General features: G+C 36.5%; 1 protein-coding gene and 1 non-coding gene across 7 annotated transcripts in view; both read right to left on the reverse strand.

Moving 5' to 3' along the window:
* Positions 1 to 23,058, reverse strand: part of Rev3l (REV3 like, DNA directed polymerase zeta catalytic subunit) — a 157,674-nt gene that overhangs the window by 129,565 nt on the left and 5,051 nt on the right. For 2 of the 6 annotated variants that reach the window (XM_076917130.1, XM_076917129.1), the window contains one exon: positions 17,933 to 18,060. The exons of the other annotated variants lie outside the window; for them this stretch is intronic. The gene's annotated coding sequence lies outside the window, so the exon portion shown is untranslated. The remainder of the gene's footprint in view (positions 1 to 17,932; positions 18,061 to 23,058) is intronic. 6 annotated transcript variants of the gene reach the window in all.
* On the reverse strand, positions 11,641 to 11,768 carry LOC117724978 (U6atac minor spliceosomal RNA). The gene has a single exon (XR_004608852.1). It is a non-coding gene; the product is annotated as a U6atac minor spliceosomal RNA (small nuclear RNA).

A 23,058-nucleotide genomic window follows, 5' to 3' on the forward strand; every position in this document is an offset into this window, starting at 1 on the left:
AAAAACTTGGACTTTCCAGTCTGAGAGAAGATAATTATACAACAGGTACCTGATAAAAGATCTAGACAAAATACACTTTCAAATTAATGATAAAGGAAATAACTCAAAAGTCCCACACCCCCACCATAAATAACTTCATCAAAGAAGGAAATGGATGAAAATATATTCAGTACCAAAGCTGAAGAAATGGCTCAGCAATTACAAGCACATTCGGTCTGCAGAGAACCTCAAGTTTAGCTCCCAGCACCCATGTCAAGTGGCTCACAACTCCAGTTCTAGGGGGATCTTATGTTCTCTCTCTCTCTCTCTCTCTCTCTCTCTCTCTCTCTCTCTCTCTCATCCTCTACAGGTATCATGGCAACACATGTACATAAACACACACACTTTAAAAATATATAACAAAAATTTTAAAAGATGTCCTTAGTCCTTAAAATTGAAGACTACAATGAAATGTCATTGTATTTGTATGAAAAGGGGTACAATCTAAAGACTGTACATAAACAAATGTTAGTAAGAATATGGAGAAACTTGGCCACCCACACACTGCTAGAGCTAATGCTAAATTATAGTTATTTGGGGATTGGGGAAAGCCTGGTGAACCTACTCTTCTGAAGCTGTAAGAGAAATGAAAGTATATAATCCTGTAAAAACATAACATTCGTGCCCACAGCACATTTATTCATAACAACTCTAACTACAAACAACCCACATACCAACAGTTTAGTGACTGGCACAGCCATGTAATGGAAAACTAATTGAAAAATTAAAAAACACTACCACATTACTGATACATGCAAGAGAATGAAAGAAACATATCCTGTATGATTCCATCTATATGAAATTCTAGAAAAGGTAAAATCATAAGAATCCTAGTAATACCACAGATCAACAGTAGCTAGGGGTCAAGATGAGGAGACAATGGTACATAAACTTTTTATCGTAGCCGACATACTGAGATGACTAGATATGTTTGCAGTAGCTCATCTTACTATGTGCAAATCACACCTCGGTAAGAGCTAATTTAATTTAGGCAGAAAAATGAATACACCTGCCCTTCATTTCACTTCATTCACAAAGATGTATTAACACTTGACAGATAAAAGCAACAGGTAGGAAAGTAGAGATGTGACAGTGACTGACAGTAAAAGAAAAAGAAAAAACAGCTGGCAGGAAAGACTCAGTCACAAAGAGAAAGAGGCTGCTACACTTAAGTTACATTTTTAACTATTTGAATAATTAGACTATGCTTCTTCTAAGAAATACTTAGATGACACCAAAGTATCAATAGTGTCTTCAAAATAACATTCTGTTTGTTTTTGTTGAGACAGTGTTTCTCTGGGTAGCCCTGGCTGGCCTCCAACTCAGAGCTCTGCCTGCCTCTGTCTCAAAAAGGCGAGGATTAAAGGTGTGTGCCACTACTGCCCAGCTCAGAATAACATTTTTTATGGTAGGTTCTCAGGGCCATCCAACTCAGAAGCACCAACATATTTCTGGGCACTGAAAGGAGTCTAAATCTACTCTTGAAATTGTCTCAAAGAGACTGAAGGAGCAAGTACAGGGCTTCCAGGTTAGTGTTTTTATGGATTCCTGAGAATGTGAACAAGTGGGTCTCTTTCTTGTGCTATCTCTTGGGCTCTTTTCCTGCTGGTTTGTTTTGTACAACTTCAATGTGATGGTTTTTTATCTTTTTACCTTTGATACTGTTATATATTTTGAATGAAATATCTAACTACTAAGAGTAAAGGTTAACAACTAAACTGTCCCTTCCAGCTGCTGGGTGAAGGAAAATGAGTTTTCTCTAATAGAGAGACACTGGGTATCTAAACCACCCCTGGACATGCCAATGTATAATGGACTCCAGGTTTTGGGGGATGGGGGGGGGGGGGGGTGATGTGTGCGTGTGTACTTTTATTTGCTTGCAGTTTGGTGTGGGGGTTTTCACCGGTTTGTTTTGGGAATTTGTTTCTCATTTTGGGAGTGGCTTTGTTTTCTTATTTTGGAAGGGATGTTATTATATTGTGTTTTTGTCTGTTGTGATAGTGTGTATATGCTCAGCCCAGGAGTGGCACCATTAGAAGGTATGGCCCTGTTGTACTAAGTATGTCACTCTGGGTGTGGGCTACAAGACCTTCATCCTAGCTGCCTAGAAGCCAGTATTCTATTAGCAGCCTTCAGATGAAGATGTAGAACTCTCAGCTCCTCCTACACCATGCCTGCCCGGATGCTGCCATGTTCCTGCCTTGATGATACTGAATTGAATCTCTGAACCTGTAAGCCAGCCCCAATTAAATATTGTTTTTATAAGAGTTACCTTGGTCATGGTGTCTGTTCACAGCAGAAAAACCCTAACTAAGTCTGTTTTTTTGAGAAATAACTTGAAGTTGGGTGGAGAGGGAGGGGGGCAAGGATCTGGAAGACTTGGAGGAGGGAAAGAGTATGATCAAAATATACTTAAAATTAAAAAGTTTTAAATAATTGAAAATATATGAAAAAATTAAAACTATCCCATAGAAACTCTTTTATAAATAAGTCTTGAAGAACTTATTAAAACATATTTGCATTAGAAATTTAAATATGCACAGGTATGCATGCACATTAATTTGCTTTAACAGTGGACTAAGATCCAAGTTTCAGGAAGCAGAGAACTGGCTCAGTGAATAAAAGCACCTGGTACCAAACCTAATAAACTAAATTTAATTTCTGAGACCCACATAATTGAAGGCCAGACCATTTTCAGCTTACAAGGGTTGTCTTCTGACCACCACATCTGTGCTATGATACATAAAGATAATCCCTTTATATTTGTAGTTAAACACTGTGTAGTCTAAAGACAGTAAGTGGAAATTCAAATATATACATATACACACACATACATATATAGTATTATATATTATAATAGATAGTAAATATATAACATGTAATAAATATTAAATACTATATACATACACACACAAACACAAAATTTCAGTGTGTGACTACACAGTCTTAATGTATTTACATGAACCTGATACCCATAGATGCCAAAACAGGGTGCTGTGTGTCCTGAAGTTGGAGTTATAGATGGAGTTGTCAGCTGCCATGAGAGTGATGGGACCCAAACTGGATCCTCCCCAAGAACAGTAAGTACTCTTAATTGCTGAGCCATCTCTACAGACCCACAACTCAGAAGCTGCGTGCACTCTTTACAGCATGATGAAGCTTTACACATGCTTTGACCCACTCTACCCATCCACTAGTCAGAGTTGCTGTCTTAGATGTCTCCCAATATCCTAATGCTTGTGTTCAAGTAACTGCAGTTTTCACTATGACCCCCAAACACAAGCGAATAGTGATGCTAGTAATTCAGATATGACGAAGAGAAACTGCAAAAAGCTTTCTTCCTTTAAATGAAAGGAAATAGTGTACAATAAAATATTGAAACACAAGACTACATTCATGTACCTTTTATTATGTTATTAAATTTTTATTAATTCATTACAAGATTTAAAAATTAAGCTTTATGATTTGCATGTACAAAAATGAAAAGTATAGTCCATATGTGGTTTAGTACTACCAGTTTTAGTTATCAACTGGTAATCTTATCAGCAAGTGACAATCATGTCAATCATTAATTTTATTTACTACTAAAAAAAATCACAAGAATATTTTATATGTGGCATGTTATGTTTTCTATTATATAATTTTTTTAAATATGATTTCTCATGGGCTTGCTCTTTATATACAATTTAATTCCAAATATTCCTCTACGATCAAGTATTGTATCAAAAGAAAATATAATTTGGGAGGGAGGGAAGGGCAGTCAAGATTTACACTGTACACATGTATGAAGTTTTCAAAGACGAAACATTTTTGCTTTGTTTTTTGGTTTTTTTAAGACTAAACATTTTTAAAATATCTAAACATAGTTTCAACAATGAATCTAAAGGAACCAGCATTACCAACTGTGGAGAACAAAAGTGAGTGAAAAGACCGAGATCCTTATCTTTATGAATTTTATTTTTTCAAACAGTTGTTGGGGCCAGAGAGCTGGTCCAATAACCCAGATCTAATCCCTAAGACACCCCCACGGTCTTTGGACCTCTATGCTCTTGCTATGGGACACACACACCCACAAATGCATGGAAAAATAAAGACGTGAGAAAGAAACCTGTCAGGGCTGGAGAGATGACTCAGCAGAGAAGAATGCTTACAGCTAAGTGAGATCACACACTCCTGGAAGTCTAGCACAGCGAAGGGCCAACTGCTAGGGCTTGCTGTCTGCCAACATGTCCTCCTGTGACCTCTACCATCACACATACACATATGCACATGTATCACACAAATACACATACATCATACCCAATATTCATATATACACACAAAGTAAAAGTAAAACATATAACACAAAATTTATCATTTTAGCCTTCTGGGGTGTGCAATTCAACAACCCTGTTGATCAACCATGCTCACTAACCGCCTTCTGAACTTTCTCATCACCCGACACTGAGACTGTCCTTAATGAACAAGAAGGTTCCATTTCCTCCTCCCAGCCTCTGTAACTACCATCCTACTTTATAGAACTATTCTAATTATTTCATAAATGGACCATGCACTATCATTCCTCCACAAGATTTTCTTCCTAATTGTGGCATGTCTAGGCACCTTACATTGAGGACACAGAGATGCACAGTATACTACACTCTCAAGAATTCATAATACAATAGGGAAGCCAACCAAAAACCCTCAAGTCATTTGATAATATTGTCATCATAACTCTCAAATCATTTGTTTGCTCTAACAAGTATAAAACACAATGATGGCACAAAAGCCAAAATGACTGAAGAAAGGCTTCACAACAAACATAATGTTTCAAAACTGTCTTGTATGAAGAATCCACACAAGCAGTTATACCAAACATAGAAACAGCATTTACTCATTCAAATTGATTTGAGGGGTAACATAGGTAGGTAATCTACACACTTAAAACAACCAAGGTCTGTGTTCCTTAAACACTGGGCATATGCAAAGCCTTGGGGATATACTCTGTGTGCGTGTATGCATGCATGTGCGTGCGTGCGTGCGTGTTGTATGTATGACTGTCTCATACATAGAGGTCAGAAGACAACTTGTGAGAGTAGATTCTCTATTTCCACCAGGCAGATTCTAAGGATCAAACTCAGGTTGTCACCATTTACGCAACTGAGTCCTCTTCCAGTCCAATTAATATTTTCTTTAATCACAAGATATTGCTTTTATTTTAAAAATAATCAACAGCACAAAAGTAGAAACATCACCCACCTTTTAATGCTTTTATTATTTTTGTCTGTATGTTTACAATATATACATTTTTTTAAACAAAAGTATCATGCTACACAAATTACTGAAGCTGCTTCTTCACATAGTCATGAAAAAAAAAACATTTCTTCCTTTGATTCTTGTTTTTAAAGATTTATTTGTTTTATGTATGTGAATACAATGTCACTCTCTTCAGACACACTAGAAGAGGGCATCAGATCCCATTACAGATGGTTGTGAGCCACCATGTGGTTGCTGGGAATTGAACTCAGGACCTCTGGAAGAGCAGTCAGTGCTCTTGACTGCTGAGCCATTTCTGCAGTCCCCCTCCTTTGATTCTTAAATCTTTCAGTGACTGTACAGATGGTACTATAAATAATCATTCAATACATTTGAACATTTAGTTCATTAGTATTTTTTGCCATAACATTATATACAAGTTGAGCATTTATTCCTTAACAGAAAATACAAAATCTTAAACTTTTTGAGTACCTAAATCATGCTCCAGAGATTTTAGAGCAATTCAGATTAGTATTTAGCCTTAATCAATTCTTCCTTATTCAGTGGACATACAGGAATCTCATGACCAACGCCTGTGCAGAGATCTGTATAAACATGACATATACTCACACAGTCACATGCACTCATAGGTACTTAAAGTCTGACAACCATAAATGCTGGTGAGGATGTGGAACACGATGAATCTTACACAGTCACATACCTTGGCACATCCATTTTGGAGAAATTTTTGGATGCATGTGCGCATATTTATAAATTTAAATTCTTGTGGAGAATAAATACAAATCCATATTCATTCTACAGTCAAACATTAAAACAAATAACAACACGATAAACAGATGTAACTAGTCCCTTTAGATTGAACGCAAACAGGACCCAACAGATATTACTTACACTTCTTGGTAAGATGTAGAACATGAAACAGCACGACAGCATTGTTCTTTTCAGTAATCCTCAAAGTTACTCAGGAACTATTTTCTTTTGTCCCCTCCTCAGGAGACAAACCAAGTGTAAAAAGATGAGAGTACAAGGATTGGTGCGAGAGCAATTCAGGTTTGGGGCCCCAAAGAGCAAACAGAAATAGCTGCCAAGGCTTCAGCAAAGGCCTTGTTCAATTATAAGAGCTGTCACACCCAGGAAGGCCCAAACCTAGAACTCTGTCCCCCAGAATTATAGTTCATCCATAATCTTCCCCATTTTTATATAATTTACTAATTATGAATCATTTTAACAAAATCAATGGAGCTCAGATATATAACTGACATTTTACCTTATCACAATCCCAGTTGAATAAAGCTACCAAGCTAACCTAAAGCCACAGTGGTCTTAAGAGAAAAAAGGCTAATATTGGTCCTATTTTTACAAGAAACAAACAAACAAAAATCAATGTAGAATAAAACCAAGCCAAACATCTATTGATATATTTCATTCATCAAAACTGCTAATGATTTTAACACATCACAAACTTATTTCTGTACTACAAAGAAAGCAAAAGCCAGACACAGTGATGTATACTTGTGCTGGCTAGTTTTATGTAAATGTGACACAAACTGAAGTCATCTGGCAAAAGGGAACCTCAGTTAGGAAAACACCATCATGAGGCTGTGGGTAAGTCTGTAGGATACTTTCCTAATTAGTGACTGATGGGGAGGGCCCAGCCCACTGTGGTTCTATAAGAAAGCAGGTTGAGCAAGCAATGATGAGCAAGCCAGTAGGCAACACTTCTCCATAGCCTCTGCATCAGCTCCTACCTCCAGGTTCCTGTCCTGTTTGAGTTCCTGTCCTGACTTCTTTGAATGATGGTCTACAATGTGGAAGTGTGAGCCAAATGAACCCTTTCCTCCTCAACTTGCTTTTTGTCATGGTGTTTCATCAGAGCAATAGTAACCCCAGACTTAGACAGTACCTATAACCTCAGGATCCTGGAGGCTAGACAAGATCAAAAGTTCAAGGCCAGCCTGAACTACATAGCAAGACTTTCCCAAGACAATCAAGCAAAACACTGACAACTAAATAAGGCATACACATTCCAACTGCTGGTGTATAAAAACATGGGGAGGAAATATGCTTTTTATAATGAATGAATATAAAATAACTCTTCTACCAATTTTTCATTAAAATATTTATGAGGGGCTTGAAAGAAGGCACAGTGATTAAAAGTGCTTATCACTTTCACAGAGAAGACCCAAATTCTCAGCACATCAAAAGCTCAAAAGACCTGTAACTCCAGCTTCAAGGGATCTAATGCACCTGAACTCACACATGCATTCACATGTACACATAATGAAAAATACAAATTTGTCTTTAAATACAATAAAATACAATACATATTCTGTTCCCTGCAAGACACAACAGTCTGCTCCAACAGGAGGAAAAAAAAATCCTTACTAAAACCTCTCTAAGATAACTCTCTAAGGTTATCTTATGATTGATAGAACATAGCTTTTTCTATGGCTTTCATAAAAATAAGTAAGCCAAGTACAGTGGTTCATGCCTATAACTCTACCAATGGGAGACTGAGGCATGAGGACTGTTGTGAGTTCAAGGTCATCCAGAGCTGCACTGTGATTTCAAACAAGCCTGGCCTACAGTGAGGAGACACTGTCTCAAAAAAACTAAAAATCAAATAAGGAATAGATAAATTAGCTTCCATTACTTTTAAGGGCATTTACAATTTAGAAGCTCTCATTTAGCAGACACAACACACAGAGTCTTAGGTTACCAAAGAATATATTAGCTCCTACATACCAAAGCACTGTTCAGAGCAACAGAAGGAAAATAAATCTTAGTCCAATAGAGAAACAACAGATGAATGTTCTTGTCTGAGTGGGTCATACATAATCATTAACACTACAAAGTAGGCAGGGCAATTTTATCATCCTGTAAGTGGAAAATAAGGATGAAAAAGTAGACTACATGTAACCTATCTATTGGAAACATTAGGTCACTGGTTCACAGATGGATCCATCTGGAATGGAACTTTTACAAATAATCAGCACCATAGATGAATTTTTAATACAGTTACTGTATGTGCTCACACATACAAGTAAAGGCACACATGTGATGGTCAGAAGATAACCTGTGGGGGTTGGTTCTCTCCATCCCTCATGTAGGTCTCAGGGATCAAATTTGGGTGGTACTCAGGTTTGGTGGCAAGTTTCTTACCAGTCCAATAAATTATCTTTATAAAGCTGCCAAAGAAAAGACTCTCAGATGGACTAATGAGATAGCTTAGTTCATAAGGTATTTGCCACACAAAGGACCTGAGTACAATTTTCAGAATCTATATACAAAGCTGAGCATGGTGGTACATGTTCACCTTTTGGAAAGTGGAGAAAAGAAGATCCTTTTGGCTCAATGGCCAGCCATCATAGCCTAACCAGCCAGCCTCAGGTCTCAATGAGAGACCATGCCACCAACTCCAATACCAAGGTGGACAGTTTTCCTAAGGAACACTTGAAATTGACTTCTGGCTTTCAACTATACAAATAAAAAGGTGTGCATGCCCATGCATGAGCACTGTATGCACATCTGCACCCCTGCCCCCACACATAGAATTGTGATAATTTACCATTAAAAAAAAGAAGAAAGAAATGCAGAATGTGCCTGCCTTATGTTCATAATCCAACTGTGCTGGAGAAATGGCTCAGTGTGTAAAGTGCCTGCTGCATAAGCATGAAAAATTTAGCTCCGATTCCCAAAACCCACTTAAGAAGCCAGGCATGGCTGTACACATGTATATCCCCTGTGCTGGAAAGAGAGAGGAGGAGGAACAGGCAGATCCTTCGAGACCTGCCTCAAACAGAAATAGAAGCAATGAAGAAAGACATCCAATGCTGATCTCTGGCCTTCACACACACACAAACATGTGCATGCATATATGCACATACACACATGAGCATGGTACACATACAGACACACCCATACATACACAAAAGTAAAATTTTTAAGATTTCTGTTAATTATCTGTCATGAGGAAAGCAAATAAACTGAAAAGGCCAAGAAGAACTACAAGACAACAGACATGTAGAACCAAGATATAAAAATTAAATGCTATGAAAGAGAGAGGAATAAAAATAAATGAAAAACTACATCGGGAATGAAAAAGAACAGATTGGTGAAAACTAAATCAGTAATGTAGTAAACAATAAGTGCTTATCAATTATGCAGAAATTAAAAACTAGCAGTAGGAGTAAAAACGGGACTCGGGACTCAAAAGATGCCACACCATAGAAGAAAACCGACTCCAGCAAGCTGCGGTCTGAATTATATGCATGTCCTGGCACATGTGCACATAAAGAAAAGCCGGGCGGTGGTGGCGCACACCTTTAATCCCAGCACTCGGGAGGCAGAGGCAGGCGGATTTCTGAGTTCGAGGCCAGCCTGGTCTACCGAGTGAGTTCCAGGACAGCCAAGGCTATACAGAGAAACCCTGTCTCGAAAAACAAAAATAAATAATTAAATAACTAAATATTAAAAATGAAAAAATAAATAAAAAATTTTAAAACCTGAAAAGATAAATGCTTAAAAATAAGACAGTGAGGCCAGGCATGGTGACACACACCTTTGATCCTATTGTAGATCTCTTAAGTTTGAGGCTGTCCTGGTATATACAGCAAGTTCCAGGACAACTGGGGCTACACAGAGAAATCTTATCTCAAAAAATAATTAATTAATTAATTAATTAAAAAATTAAAAAAGGAGACAGTGAAAATGACACAGTATTTTTTTAGAAAGAAAAAAATTGTCATCCAATCCATAGGTAACAATAGTACTTTTAAAACTACTATTTACTTTTATGTTCAAATATCACGAAAAGGAATAAAAGGAATAAATATCACAAAAATAAAGGAATCCCAAACTAAAAACTACCTGCATCTTTGTATCAAAAGGAGTTTCTTTAGCCCAGTCAGAATTAAAAGGCCAGTGAGATGGCTGCCAATACTGATAACCTCAGTTCAAGCCCCAGGACTCACACAGTGAAAACAAAGAACTCCCACAAGACATCCTCTGACCTGCATACTTATTCTGACACACACAAAGTTAAAAAAAAGAAAAAGTAAAGATATCAGAAAAATATTCAAGAGAATTTAAAAAAAAAAAAAACAAAACTCTAAGACATAGGCACACTAAGGTATACGTTAGCTTGCCATTCTTAACCATGCCAGTCAGTAGTATGCACACGCAACAAGTCATTCTCAGATAGTCTAGGGTTCAGAAAAACATCATACATGCACAATCACCCCAAAATAGTATCTGAAAACATTATTTGAAGAAAGTAAGGTAATCAACTTGGAGCCCAAGCGCAGTGTAACTGAAGAGTCAGAATGAAGGAAGAGCAAACTGAACCTCGGGCAACACATCAAGTTCAGGGCCAGGCTTGTAGACAGGGCAACTTGCTACTACAGATAAACCAAGAAAGCAACAGAAACTTAAAAAATGGGAATAATGGCGCTGCTCTAGAGCAAGTCAGTATGTACAGTGGAATCTAAATTAGTTTAACTGAATATGTAAGCTATCTTTGTTGTTGTTTAAGAAATAGTCTTTTTTTTAAATTACCTGAGAGTTTTACACTTATTTGATCCTCTGCACCCTCCTCCAACCACTCCCAGGAGCCACACCCCCTTTACTCCCAACTTTGTGTCCTCCTTTTCCCCGCCCCATCAAAGTCAATTTGTGTTAACTCAAAATTCTTGGATGTAAGGCAGATTTAAGAAGTTTGTGTCCACTAAAAAGGCTAATTTTTAAGAGAGCATGTATAGTTTAGAACGCTGAATGCTTACAGTCTTACAAAGCTGGGAGTACCAAAAACTGCCACTGTTTGTACAGGTTCAGTCTCTCCACTGTTAAACATGAAACCTGCAAGGCTCCACAATCCCAAAACATTTTGGACACTGGCACAAACACTAAGTGTGAAAATTTCACACCCATCCTATAGGGATGGAGTCACATTGTCAGGTTGTATGAGTAAGGTATTATGAAACATGAATGAATTTCATGGGGCCTGTCCTTAAGATATTTCATTATGTACAAGCAGATAGTACAAACTCTGGAACATTTATGGCCACATGCATTCTGAATGAGGGACACAAATCTGTATTCCATAAGAAAATATTTTATCTTGTTCTTGAATTTTATAACTACAACTGTATTTCAGTATATATGTTCCCCCCCCCCCATATTTATGCTTTCTTTTTGTTGTTGTTGTCATTTGTTTTTGTTTTTCAGAGATCTACCTGCCTCTGACTCCCAAGTGCTGGGTTTAGAGGCGTGCACCATCACCACCTGGATTGTGCTAAGATAAAAAATACCTGAGACATTTTACACAGTAAAAGCCAAAACTAAAAGAGGAAAATAAGGTTATGTTAAGTGTATAAAATGATGCCTTAACCATGTGCGTGTTGGTAGGCTCAGGGGCCTCATCCATCCCTGTCAAGGGGAGTGCTAACATTCTCTCCTCTCCTTTCATGCAACACTAAACGTGTAAGATGATGAGGATAAAAAAATAAAGTGTATGGGATAGTGACATAACAATTAAAATACAGGAACAGGCCATGATTTACATTAGGTATCATAGAAGCAATCACGTTTAAAAGAAGCAGAAATAATGACACAGGACAAGAAATAGGAATCAAGAGGGAATCAATTAAAGAATCCCTTTAAATTACTAAAGCGATATCTACAATGCTATCCAAGTAAACCTGTTACAGATTTACAAGAAGGCAGATGTACAACCCATTTAGAACTTTATGACAATCCAACAGCAATTCTATCACTGTTATATAATACTTTTTAAAATGCAGCTTGATTTTTTTTTCTAGTAATTCATCTTATTGTAGTTTCGAGTACCAGGAAAGTTTCTTCATCATAAATAGTTTAAAGGACTGCTATAAAAGTCTTATCAGTCAAGAAGCGCTTTTGTGTGTGAGCCAAATAACATACACAGAAAACATTAGTGATGTAAAGTAAAACAAAACAGAAATAGAAAACAAACTGTTCCTAACAGGTGAGACAAAAATAAATATAAAGAATATATAACATTTAAAAACAATTTTTAAGCCGGGCGGTGGTGGCGCACGCCTTTAATCCCAGCACTTGGGAGGCAGAGGCAGGTGGATTTCTGAGTTCGAGGCCAGCCTGGTCTACAGAGTGAGTTCCAGGACAGCCAGGGCTACACAGAGAAACCCTGTCTTGAAAAACCAAAAAAATAAATAAATAAATAAATAAATAAATAAATAAATAAAATAAAAACAATGTTTAAATGTCATATTTTCCCTATGTAGTTTTACATTCTAAGATACCCCATTAATTTAATATCAGCTTTTTTTGGAAAGGAAAATCATTGCAGCAAAAGAACACACTGTGAGCGACATTACAACCTCAGAAATGCTTTTGTAAATGTTTAAAGGAATAATCAAACAACTATTTGTCAATAATATGTATCAAATAAGTGAGAAATTACTTATAACGAAATGTATATAGATTGGTGACATAATAAATTCTAAAAGAAACTTCAGTAATTTAAAAAGTTAAAAACCATGTAAAGGATTTCAACCATGTTCTACCATGTCACTTAAGAGTTACTATTTGGTTTTAATTTTTTTTTCCTACTACTGAGTAAAATTAACTATGGAGAAAAGGTCTGGCAACCATAAGAATGCTTAAAACTATATTAATTTACCCAAAACATGCTAATCTGTCTACTTTTACAGCTTTGGATTCCCTCTGATACAGAGTCCAGAAGGGTCAAATGCTTCATGCCGGATGCTACCTCATAGGAGACAGACACTTCTCATTCCATGCTTCCCTGGAATCTTACATGATCTCTGCATTTTATTTGATAGTGGGACCATTATTATTTTTCTTCAAAATTGCCATATTGTTATTTATCATTTTTATTATGTGATCAGTGGGAGACTAACAATCTAGTCACTCTGGTGTTGTCTACATGGTTGGTTAGAGGAAGGACCAAAGGAATGTTTTGTACTAATTCTGTATATTTTTGTATTAAAATCACAACTGTATATACAATGTGAAATAGGCAAGACTCAAAATAACATTCTGAACAATTATTCTACTTGACATGAAGTATTTTCTATCTATGCTATACAATGTGATCACCTAAAAATAGTCCTTTAGAAGATGGCCCTATTTCTTGACTATAATGTCAAAAGGACAGTCTCAAAATAAAAACAAATCTAGAAGAGGAAAAAAATGAAGACAAGTTATTTTTGAAAATGTTAAATCACAGATCTTTTAAGATGAACTCTCCAAATAAGAAACACCATGCTGGATCTTTTATCTTTTTATTCCTGTCCTAAGTATTCAGGTAGAACTTCATCAAAATGTGTTTTAAAAGGTTCATTTAACACACATACATTCACACAAATTTATAAAATTTTAAAAATTACGACTTAAATAAAGAGCATTTACTGTAAGAACAACTAATAGATACAAGTCAATTTTCCTAACATGTAAAGAACATCTCAGAACCAAGACTTCCAACAAGAAAACGAGCAAAAGAGAAACAGTACATTTAAAAAAACAACAGCAACCTGAAATATACAGAGGCAGATGCTCACAGCTAACCATCCAGCTGATCATGGGTTCCCAATAGAGTAAGAGAGAAGACTCAAGGAGCTGAAAGGGTTTGCAGCCCTATGGGGAGAGCAACAATACCAACCAACCAGAGCTCCCAGTGTCTAAACCACTAGCCTGGGACCACATAGGGAGGGACCCATGGCTCCAGTTGTGTATGTAGGGAAAGATGACATTGTCACGCATACGTGGGTGAGGACGTCCTTGGTCCAGTGAAGGCTGGACGCTCCAGTGTGGGGGAGATCGTGGGTGGGGAGGTGGGAGTGGGAGCATATCCTCACAGAAGCAGGAGGAGGGGGGATGGGATGGGGGTTCCTATGTGGAGGGTGGGAGGAGAGGGGAAATGGGGAAAGTGGATTACATCTGAAATGTAAATAAAATATCCAATAAAAAAATGTTAACAACAATAATAAAATAATAAAATAAATAAAATAAAATTAAAAATGTTTTGGCCAGGAAAAAAAAATCAAAAACAAAAACCATATGAACCAAGGATGTACTTCAGGTTGCAAAATGCTTCACTAGCTCCAGGTTTGACCCCAGTACCACATAAACTGGGTCTAGTGGCGAATGGCTGCAATTCCAGCACTTGGGAAGTAGGGGCAGGGCAATCAAGTTCAGGGTCACTAAACAGCAAAGTCCAGGACAGCCTGTGCTACATGAAACACTGTCTAAACACACTTGTATGATTCTCAAGCATATGGAAAGCCAATCTTACTATAATGAAAGAATACAGGAATCCGGAGACAGATCAGCAGGTAAAGGTACTTGCTATGCAAGCCTGGTGCTCAAATTGGATCCTGGGAACCCATGTAAAAATAAAAGAGAAGACCTGACTCCACAAAGTTGTCTGTCCTCCAACCTATACCATACATGCTGTGCAAAATGCATAGGCATAAACACCATGATGGTTTGAATATGTTTGGCCCAGGAAGTGGCACTATTAGGAGGTGTCGCCTTGTTGGAGTAGGTGTGTCACTGTGGGTGTGGGCTTAAGACCCTCATCCTAGCAGCTTGGAAGCCAGTCTTCTAGCAGCCTTCAGATGAAGATGTAGAACTCTCAGCTCCTCCTGCACCATGCCTGCCTGGATGCTGCCATGCTCCCGCCTTGATGATAACGGACTGAACCTCTGAATCTGTAAGCCAGCCCCAATTAAATGTTGTCCTTATAAGAGTTACCTTGGTCATGGTGTCTGTTCACAGCAGTAAAATCCTGACTAAGTCAAACACATACATATTAATATTAATAATGAGGAGAAGGAGGAGAAGGAGGAAGAAGAAGAAGAAGAGGAGGAGAAGGAGGAAGAGGAGGAGGAAGAAGAGGAAGAAGAAGAGGAAGAAGAGGAGGAAGAAGAGGAAGAAGAAGAGGAAGAAGAAGAGGGAGAAGGAGAAGGAGGAGGAGGAGGAGGAGGAGGAGGAGGAGGAGGAGGAGGAGGAGGAGGAGGAGAAGGAGAAGGAGAAGGAGAAGGAGAAGAAGAAGAAATTTTACCCACCAGATTGCTGATAAAACACTTGAGAACATACTCTTTGGCATATGGTCTCATTAATGGTAGCAGTACAGATTAAATAACCTCTGTATTACAATTTTTATAATTTAAGAATGCCTAGTAAAACATGTTTTAAAATGTGGCACGTAAGATATATATGGTCTAGGGTCATTTAGAATCAGTAAGTATCTGCTTTCTCGGGTCTCTGAAAGCAAACAGGGAACTTTAAGAAACTTGGACGACCACAGGAGTCTTTCTTATTCCACTCACTACCTATCTAATACTTTCTGTCCAGTTAGTACATGACGTGTTTGTGAATGGGACACAGAAGAAGAATAGAGTAAATAAAAATGAGTAAAAGAATTACATGAACCATCGGATATATTACTTAATAAACACCTCCAGCTGAGAGTATAGCTCAGTGACAACATTTGCCTATCACACACAAGGTTCAACCCCTAATATTATTTTGAAAATTTTTTGAAAGTACTACTTACTTTTAAAAGGTGGTAATGTCATACTGTTAGCATACTTTGGAAAAATGAGTCAGCCAGAAACAGTATAACAAACTGTAATAATGACCCCTAATGAGCCATACATCCTTAGAAAACCCCTAAAGACAAACCCTGTGGTTTGCTTTGGACCATCAAACAAAAAACAACATGGGACTTGACTTTACTTGTTGCTCCTGTAAACTCTGGTGTTAACTTCAGGTGACATTTCTAGCCTCCTAGAAACACATGGTTCTATGGTACCCTAGCCAACAGCCAGCACCAAATTCCAATGCAAATAGATATTATTGACTAACCACCTGGCCTATCCACTGATGGCAGACACATAAGCAAGCCCACAGAGAAGCAGTAATTATACTAAACTTATGAAAATATTTTCTATTTGATTAACTGTAAAGTCCAATTTCCTTATAAAAACATTTACATTAAGTACTTCAGTCTAAATGATCAGGGAATGCTGAGGGCAGTATTGTTTAGAAAAAAAAAACCGAGTCAACAGGAATAACGAGTGGACTTGTTACTGTGACTAAGAACATGTGCACATCCACTGTCGTGTACCAACAGTAACTATTACTGCATTCTGAAACCTCTCGTATCCTGCTTTGGTGCTTGCTTTGTCTAGTGGGTAATACGTTAGTACCCACTCATTCTCTCATGCCACCTCACCTGCTAGGAGGCAAACATGCTACACTCAGATGGAAGGCAATCAGCCTCCTCACATCTCATTTCCTCCAGGGTGAAGTGGGAAAGTAGACAGAGACTAAATTACTTGGAAAATGGTATACAGTAAACATCAGTAAATAGCCCAAAACCTGTTACTGAAAACAATATTAAAACAGTTAATTAACATATGTTTTCTATTTTTAAAACCTTAAGTGTAATCAACCGAAATATGATCTTTCTGATTTGGGGGTGGGGAAACTTAGAAATGTATTTACAAATATACAGTGAAGACCACTGAAGCACTATTGAATGAATATAGCACAAATGAATCATTTGGCCTATATTCCACAATCTTAAATAGGTTTTAAAACCAAAGGTTTCATTTTCTGTATGTGTACTATAAATTCATAAAAGGCAAAAACAAGCAAAGCATTAAATCCCTTTGACAAGTCACCTTTATTGTGACATTGGCATATGCTTTTACTATGTTCTACCATAATTTATGTATGTTTTAAAGCACTACACTAATGGTTTTGGAAAATAAGGCTCCTTCAAAGAAATAATACATTCAAGCTAATCTGCAGCATTGGGAACTGTGTTACTCCCTAACCAATGGTTTACCATTGCCCCCTTTCAAGGAAAAGATCAGACATGGACATTTCCCTGCCCTAAAAGCAAGTTTTGGGTTGTTTTAAGTTATGCCTGGATGGGTGATTATAAAAATTGGCCAACTTTTAAAAGGTGTTTTAAATAGGTAGTTATCTCATCTATAGACACGAGTCACCGCCCCACCACAGTGTGCACGGGATGCATCTACTTTATGCTAATGTGAGGAATACATAAACGCTACATGACATTTTCCAGTTCCCTTCAATCTGAACATTTTAAAGAACACTTAGTACATGTGAGGTAACAAGAAGATTCTAGAGACAAGTATTAAAAAGGGTAACATTAGGCTACTACATATGGCAGACACTTGCTGGTTATTATTTCAGCAATAATCCTGTGAGGCGGAAATCATTAAAACTTGTTTTGCAGAAAAGGAGATTAAGGTACTTAGAAGTAAAGTAACTTCCCAGGGTATCTCAGCACAGAAGGCAGTAGGATGGAGGAGTTATTGGGGGAGGGGAGGGGTTTACCTGAGGATAGTACTACATGGCTGTCTCTACAAACAATATTCAAAGCAGTAAGTCCCTTAATAGCTGCGTGGGGAAAGGGCAGGCTTAAGAAAACCAAGGAGATAAACTTTGGGAGTGGTAGAAGGAGCCAGAGGCTTAAAGAACTTGATATCTGAGTTATTTTAAGGATGAGTACCAACTTCAATGCCAAGGATTACCCACCCCCCTTACCCCCAATATATTAACCAAAATAATTACTTACTTGAAATTGAGAAAAACAATTTTGAGAGTAATCTTCCTCAGATATATTATTCCATAGTTTTAAAACAAATAATATGATGACAGTTTAATTTTTAGGTTGCTTTTATGTGGCTTGTCTTGGTTTTTATTCTGAAATGAAATTTAGATTAGTCATTTTCTTGTTCTGAGAAACTAGGAGTATGCCAACATGTTTTTAACTTTACATTCTTTCACATAGCAACATGTATTCTTACTTACAAAGCCATCTATTTCACATCTTAAACAAACCTAATTTAATATATAAGTTACTTTTTAAGTGTAAATATATGTATATGCAAACTAAAATACTTCTTTTATTTCTTTCTTGTTATACTTTCTTGGCAATTGTAAGAAGTATAAGAAAAAATAGAAAACTTTTACAAATTTTCAAATATTAGACAAGGCATTTCTGAAGTAACATTTATTTGTTAATATAGATAATGTTCTCTGAACCCAAAGAAAATTCAGTAATTACCCAAAGAAACTGACTTCAAATTCTTAAAACTCTGACCTAACCTAAAACTAAAATAGAATTGGCCAGGAAATACATGTGAATAATTTCTGACTGCTGATGTCTACTCATGTGTTCAGAAGTCACTCTGTTAGACATATGCAATTTCTGCTGCAGAAAACAGTCCAGTTTGCCAATGCTAATTAAGCAACCAGAGTTTTCATTTCAATAATTTGAAATACTTTTTTAAAAATCTGTAAAAAAAAAAAAAAAAAACAGAAAAAACATGGGATCATCTGGATATCTTCAAAAGAATAATTTTTTAAAAAATCACCAACAAGGTTAAAGGATTGTAACTGGGAGTCTCAATTACTTCTAATTTGTTCTGGTCTCCTAATGCATGTTTGGATAGTGAGTCTAAAATTGTCTAAAATACCCATTTCTGTATTCTTTATATTTGCGTGGCAACTGCAAATTAACATAATTATATTAAAAGTTCATTGTATCTTAATTCACATTATTTCCTATTATTTAATACCATTCTAGTGTTAAAATAGCAGCTAGGTACCAAAGTAACAGACACTCCACAGCATATCATATATCACACTCCTTAAACTTATAAGTATTCTTTTGAAACAACTAAAGCTGATGGCAACCTACTTAGACTGCAACCTTTTTTTTTTTTTTTTTCATTTTACTTTTCTTTTAATTAACTGAATGGCTTCTAATCCAATGAAAAGCCAGAGGAAGATGCATACCAGCAAAGGAATCTGAGATGTCTAAAACATTTTCGATTGTGTCCAATTCTAATATTGGTTTTCATTTATAGCTGTCCTAGATTCTTTGTTATATATAAGTTTTATTTATTCTCAAAGAACAATCATCTCTCTATCTCACACACACACACACACAGAAAGCTTACTCAAATCTATTCTACAATTATATTCTCTCTTCTAAACACGTTTTAAACTATGTACAAGAAATTAGTATTTCTTCCAATGTTCTTCTGTATTTTGTCTTTCAATTGTCATCAATATCATCCCACTATATCCCTTCAGATTTGAGAGAGAGGGCCAATGTGAAGTAGAAATCTGTCAAGATTCACAGTTGTCATATCTTGCCCCATACTAACCAACTACTGGACACAGCCTGAAACTGCCTGTCTAAAACTCATGTGTGAATATTTATATGTATTATATATAATATATGCATACATTCCCACAGTTTCATATATACATATGTATAATGACGTCTAGAATGGTGTTTCTCCACCCTCACTATGTTACTGGTATTTAACACTTTGGACAACTGAAGAAAACACAGAACATCTGCATGGTGGCTAGTGGAAAATATACATAAAGAAAAGTTAAGATTTAGAGTATTACAATAGTCTTTGATATATGTATAAAATGCAAAAATTCATAGTATGTATGAATTTTAAATCCACACTTCACATCAAGAATGGTTTTTAAGGGCATACATATTCTATTAGATAGTTGTCTTGCAGCCATCTGAGATGGTCAATCAATGCACATGGCAAGCAGGATTGAGATTTGGACCTAGAGATGGTCCTTCCCCAGCCCTGTCTCTGCCTCCCCAGGAACCTTCTGCTTCCTTGTCATAATCAGTTGAGATGCACCTTGCACTGGATGGCATGCTCCTCAGGTACTTTGAATACAAACTCAGAGCAGCTCCAAAAAATCTCTATTCCTCAAGAAACAGCTGTGGCTGATGGCTGAAGTCATTCCAACTAGTAAAACACTTTAATGCACTTAAGATATCTAATAAAAGTATTCTCACCCTGGTATTCATTGGTACACCCCCACCCCAAAGTGTCCTTTTTGGATTCTCTAATTCACTATGGCCACCCTCCAAAGAACCACACCCATCAATCAAAGGCTCTGATTAAAAGACCATTAACAAAATAAAACGTTAAACAGTACTGTAACAATCATTTTGCAACTGTTCACAACAATTATTAAGTCCAGTTCCTTTTCTTCTGCTTTACTAATTCCTGTAACTACAACTTAACCAATTTTAATCACTGGCAGCAATTGCTGCCACCAAATTTTCTTATATGTCTGAAGACAATAGTACATATGCATTACATTCTGTTATCTCTATCTAAAACATACACCAGTCTTTCACTTTGCCCTTTTCCTAAGACATGGCACTACTGCTGTACAGACATTATTCTATCACAATGGTGCCACATATATTCTTATATTTCATTTGACACATATGCAAAATGTGAAGCATAAAAGCCTTCAGTGCAATTGATGATGAAAAGTGAACTTTTAATTTTGAACATTTCCAAACTGCATTACAGAGAGCACAAGGACTTTATAATCTTAGCAACAATGTCTGAGACTGGCATTCTCTTTCTTCACCATTCTCAACTTATCCTAAATAGCTTTGCAAACATGACAGTTGATGGAATATGCTGTAGCTATAATTATAACCTTATAAGACATATTATTACATATAACACTTTTCACATAAATTGTCTTTGTTCACTTCTCTATTGGTAGGAGCTATTTACTGGGAATAAAGTGGGCCCTTTTCAAAAGTACAAATGAACTTACTAGTTTTATTTACCTTTTGTGATTTTTTTTTCCACAAATGGAGTTTTACTTGTGCTATAAAATTCAGAATTTAGCTTCAGTGCTGTTTTTTTCATACTCTGAAAGCCATTTATCACTACTAAACTACATCAAAAACATTATCCTGTTTCTTATTTCACATGCTTTTAACAACTCTGGAAGTCAACTTATTTTTTGTCCAGAATAGTAGCAATCTATTTAAAAAGATCATTACTAAATAATCATTTCTCAACTATAGATCAAAAATAGTGTCTTCGTTTTAAAGTGCTAACATATATGAGTTTATTTCTGAGTCTTACTCTGTTACACTGTTATCCTGTGTCAAAATCATGCCAGGTTCAAAACCACTCCACGCCCTGGGCTAGAACTCAGCTGTAGAGCACTCCCCCAGTACATACACGCACCAGTCTGACACTCACTATGAGAAAGCACATCTTCATACACCCACTCCACACTTGAAAATGAAAACAACTTCACAAACAAATGGATATATGTCAGCTAAAAAGTGCTAGTTTGCTTTATAAAAAAAATGCTCTTAACATCTTCTCAATTAATAATCAAGATCAAAACATTATCATGAAATTATGGACTTTAGTGGATATTTATTTTGGAGACCCTAATGATTCTCATACCCTTTTCTTACTATGCTTCTGAAACACATCTAGGAAACTGGCTTTTTCTTTACAAGTGTGTGAGTCTTTTACAAAATATTAAGTCAATATAGGTTATCTGCAGAAAAAATCTGAAAAATACAAAACACTTTCTACAGAGAACCAACCTTTATATTTCAATAAATTTTTCTGGACTTAAATGATTATTTTGTAAGAGATACTTTCACAACAGTTATATAATCTAAAACATGATTTAGGGATGAATAATGTTTTGCTGGAATATGCTCCATTTATGAAATTACTTCTCAATTGTTAGATTTTCTGTGATGACTATCATCCATTGATTAATTTTTGCAATGAATGCTCATGTTTCAAGCACGCTGGCATGTATAGGTCTGTAATTGTGAACAACAACAAAAACACTATTAGCATTTCTGGAGGTTACAATGAGGAAAAACTAAACATTAATCTCCAACATATGCAGAATAATAACTACAGCAATGTTACAACAGAGCTTTCACTTCTGGGTAGGGAACACTTCCCTGAGGAAAGATAAACTGGGGATTTGAAGAAGAAATATTCTACTCACACAGAACAGCAAGTACAACCCTCATTGTGGGAGGGAGCATAGCAAGAAGGGGCTGACATAATGCTAACATGGCTGGAATACAAGAGCAAGGCAAGAAGAATATGGTGGCTCAAACCATGACTGCACAGAAAGGTAGGGACACACAATGCAACAAGACCTTGTGGACAGGTGGTTGACACCACAGTAAGACAAGGAGTTTTGTCTGTGGTCTAAGTATAACTGAAAGGTACTAAAGCATATAGGGTGATGTAATCAGGTTTGCATTTTGAAAAAAAAATCTGATTACAGTGTAGAAATCAGATTAGAAGGGGCAGAGTAGATTGGGATTAAACCAAGATTAGGAGGCTATTATAGTAAATGCTATCAAAGATGCTAGGAGCTTGCATCAGGATGGTGACAGATAATGAAAAGTAGATGGATTCAAAAGATAAACAGATTTGCCAAAAAGATTTATGTTCATAGATTAAAATCCCTGAAACTAGAATTAATGGATCAAAAAGGAACATTTCAATGCACCAGTTCCTTGGTGATTGCAATACAGTGCTAAGCTGCCCTCCAGAGAGAAGGTTTTTTTTTTCATTTGTCAATTACTTTGTAACTGTTCCTCTATTCAAAAATTTTAATTCTTAAAAAATTTTAAATTATTTGATCCATACTTCCTTCATGAAGCCTTTTCCTGGATTTCCGTGTTGAGGTGGCCATCCCATCCTCCTTCTGAAGTTGTTACTGTATCTTACACACATTTCTGCATTAGCCTAATAATTTTATGTTCAATTTATGTTTACATATGTGTTACTCCTTGCTTTCTGAGTTTCTGGAAGGGTACTTCTGCTTTAACAGGGCACATAGAATGGG

This window comes from Arvicanthis niloticus, chromosome 20 (assembly GCF_011762505.2).
Source record: "Arvicanthis niloticus isolate mArvNil1 chromosome 20, mArvNil1.pat.X, whole genome shotgun sequence".
Lineage (NCBI taxonomy): Eukaryota > Metazoa > Chordata > Mammalia > Rodentia > Muridae > Arvicanthis > Arvicanthis niloticus.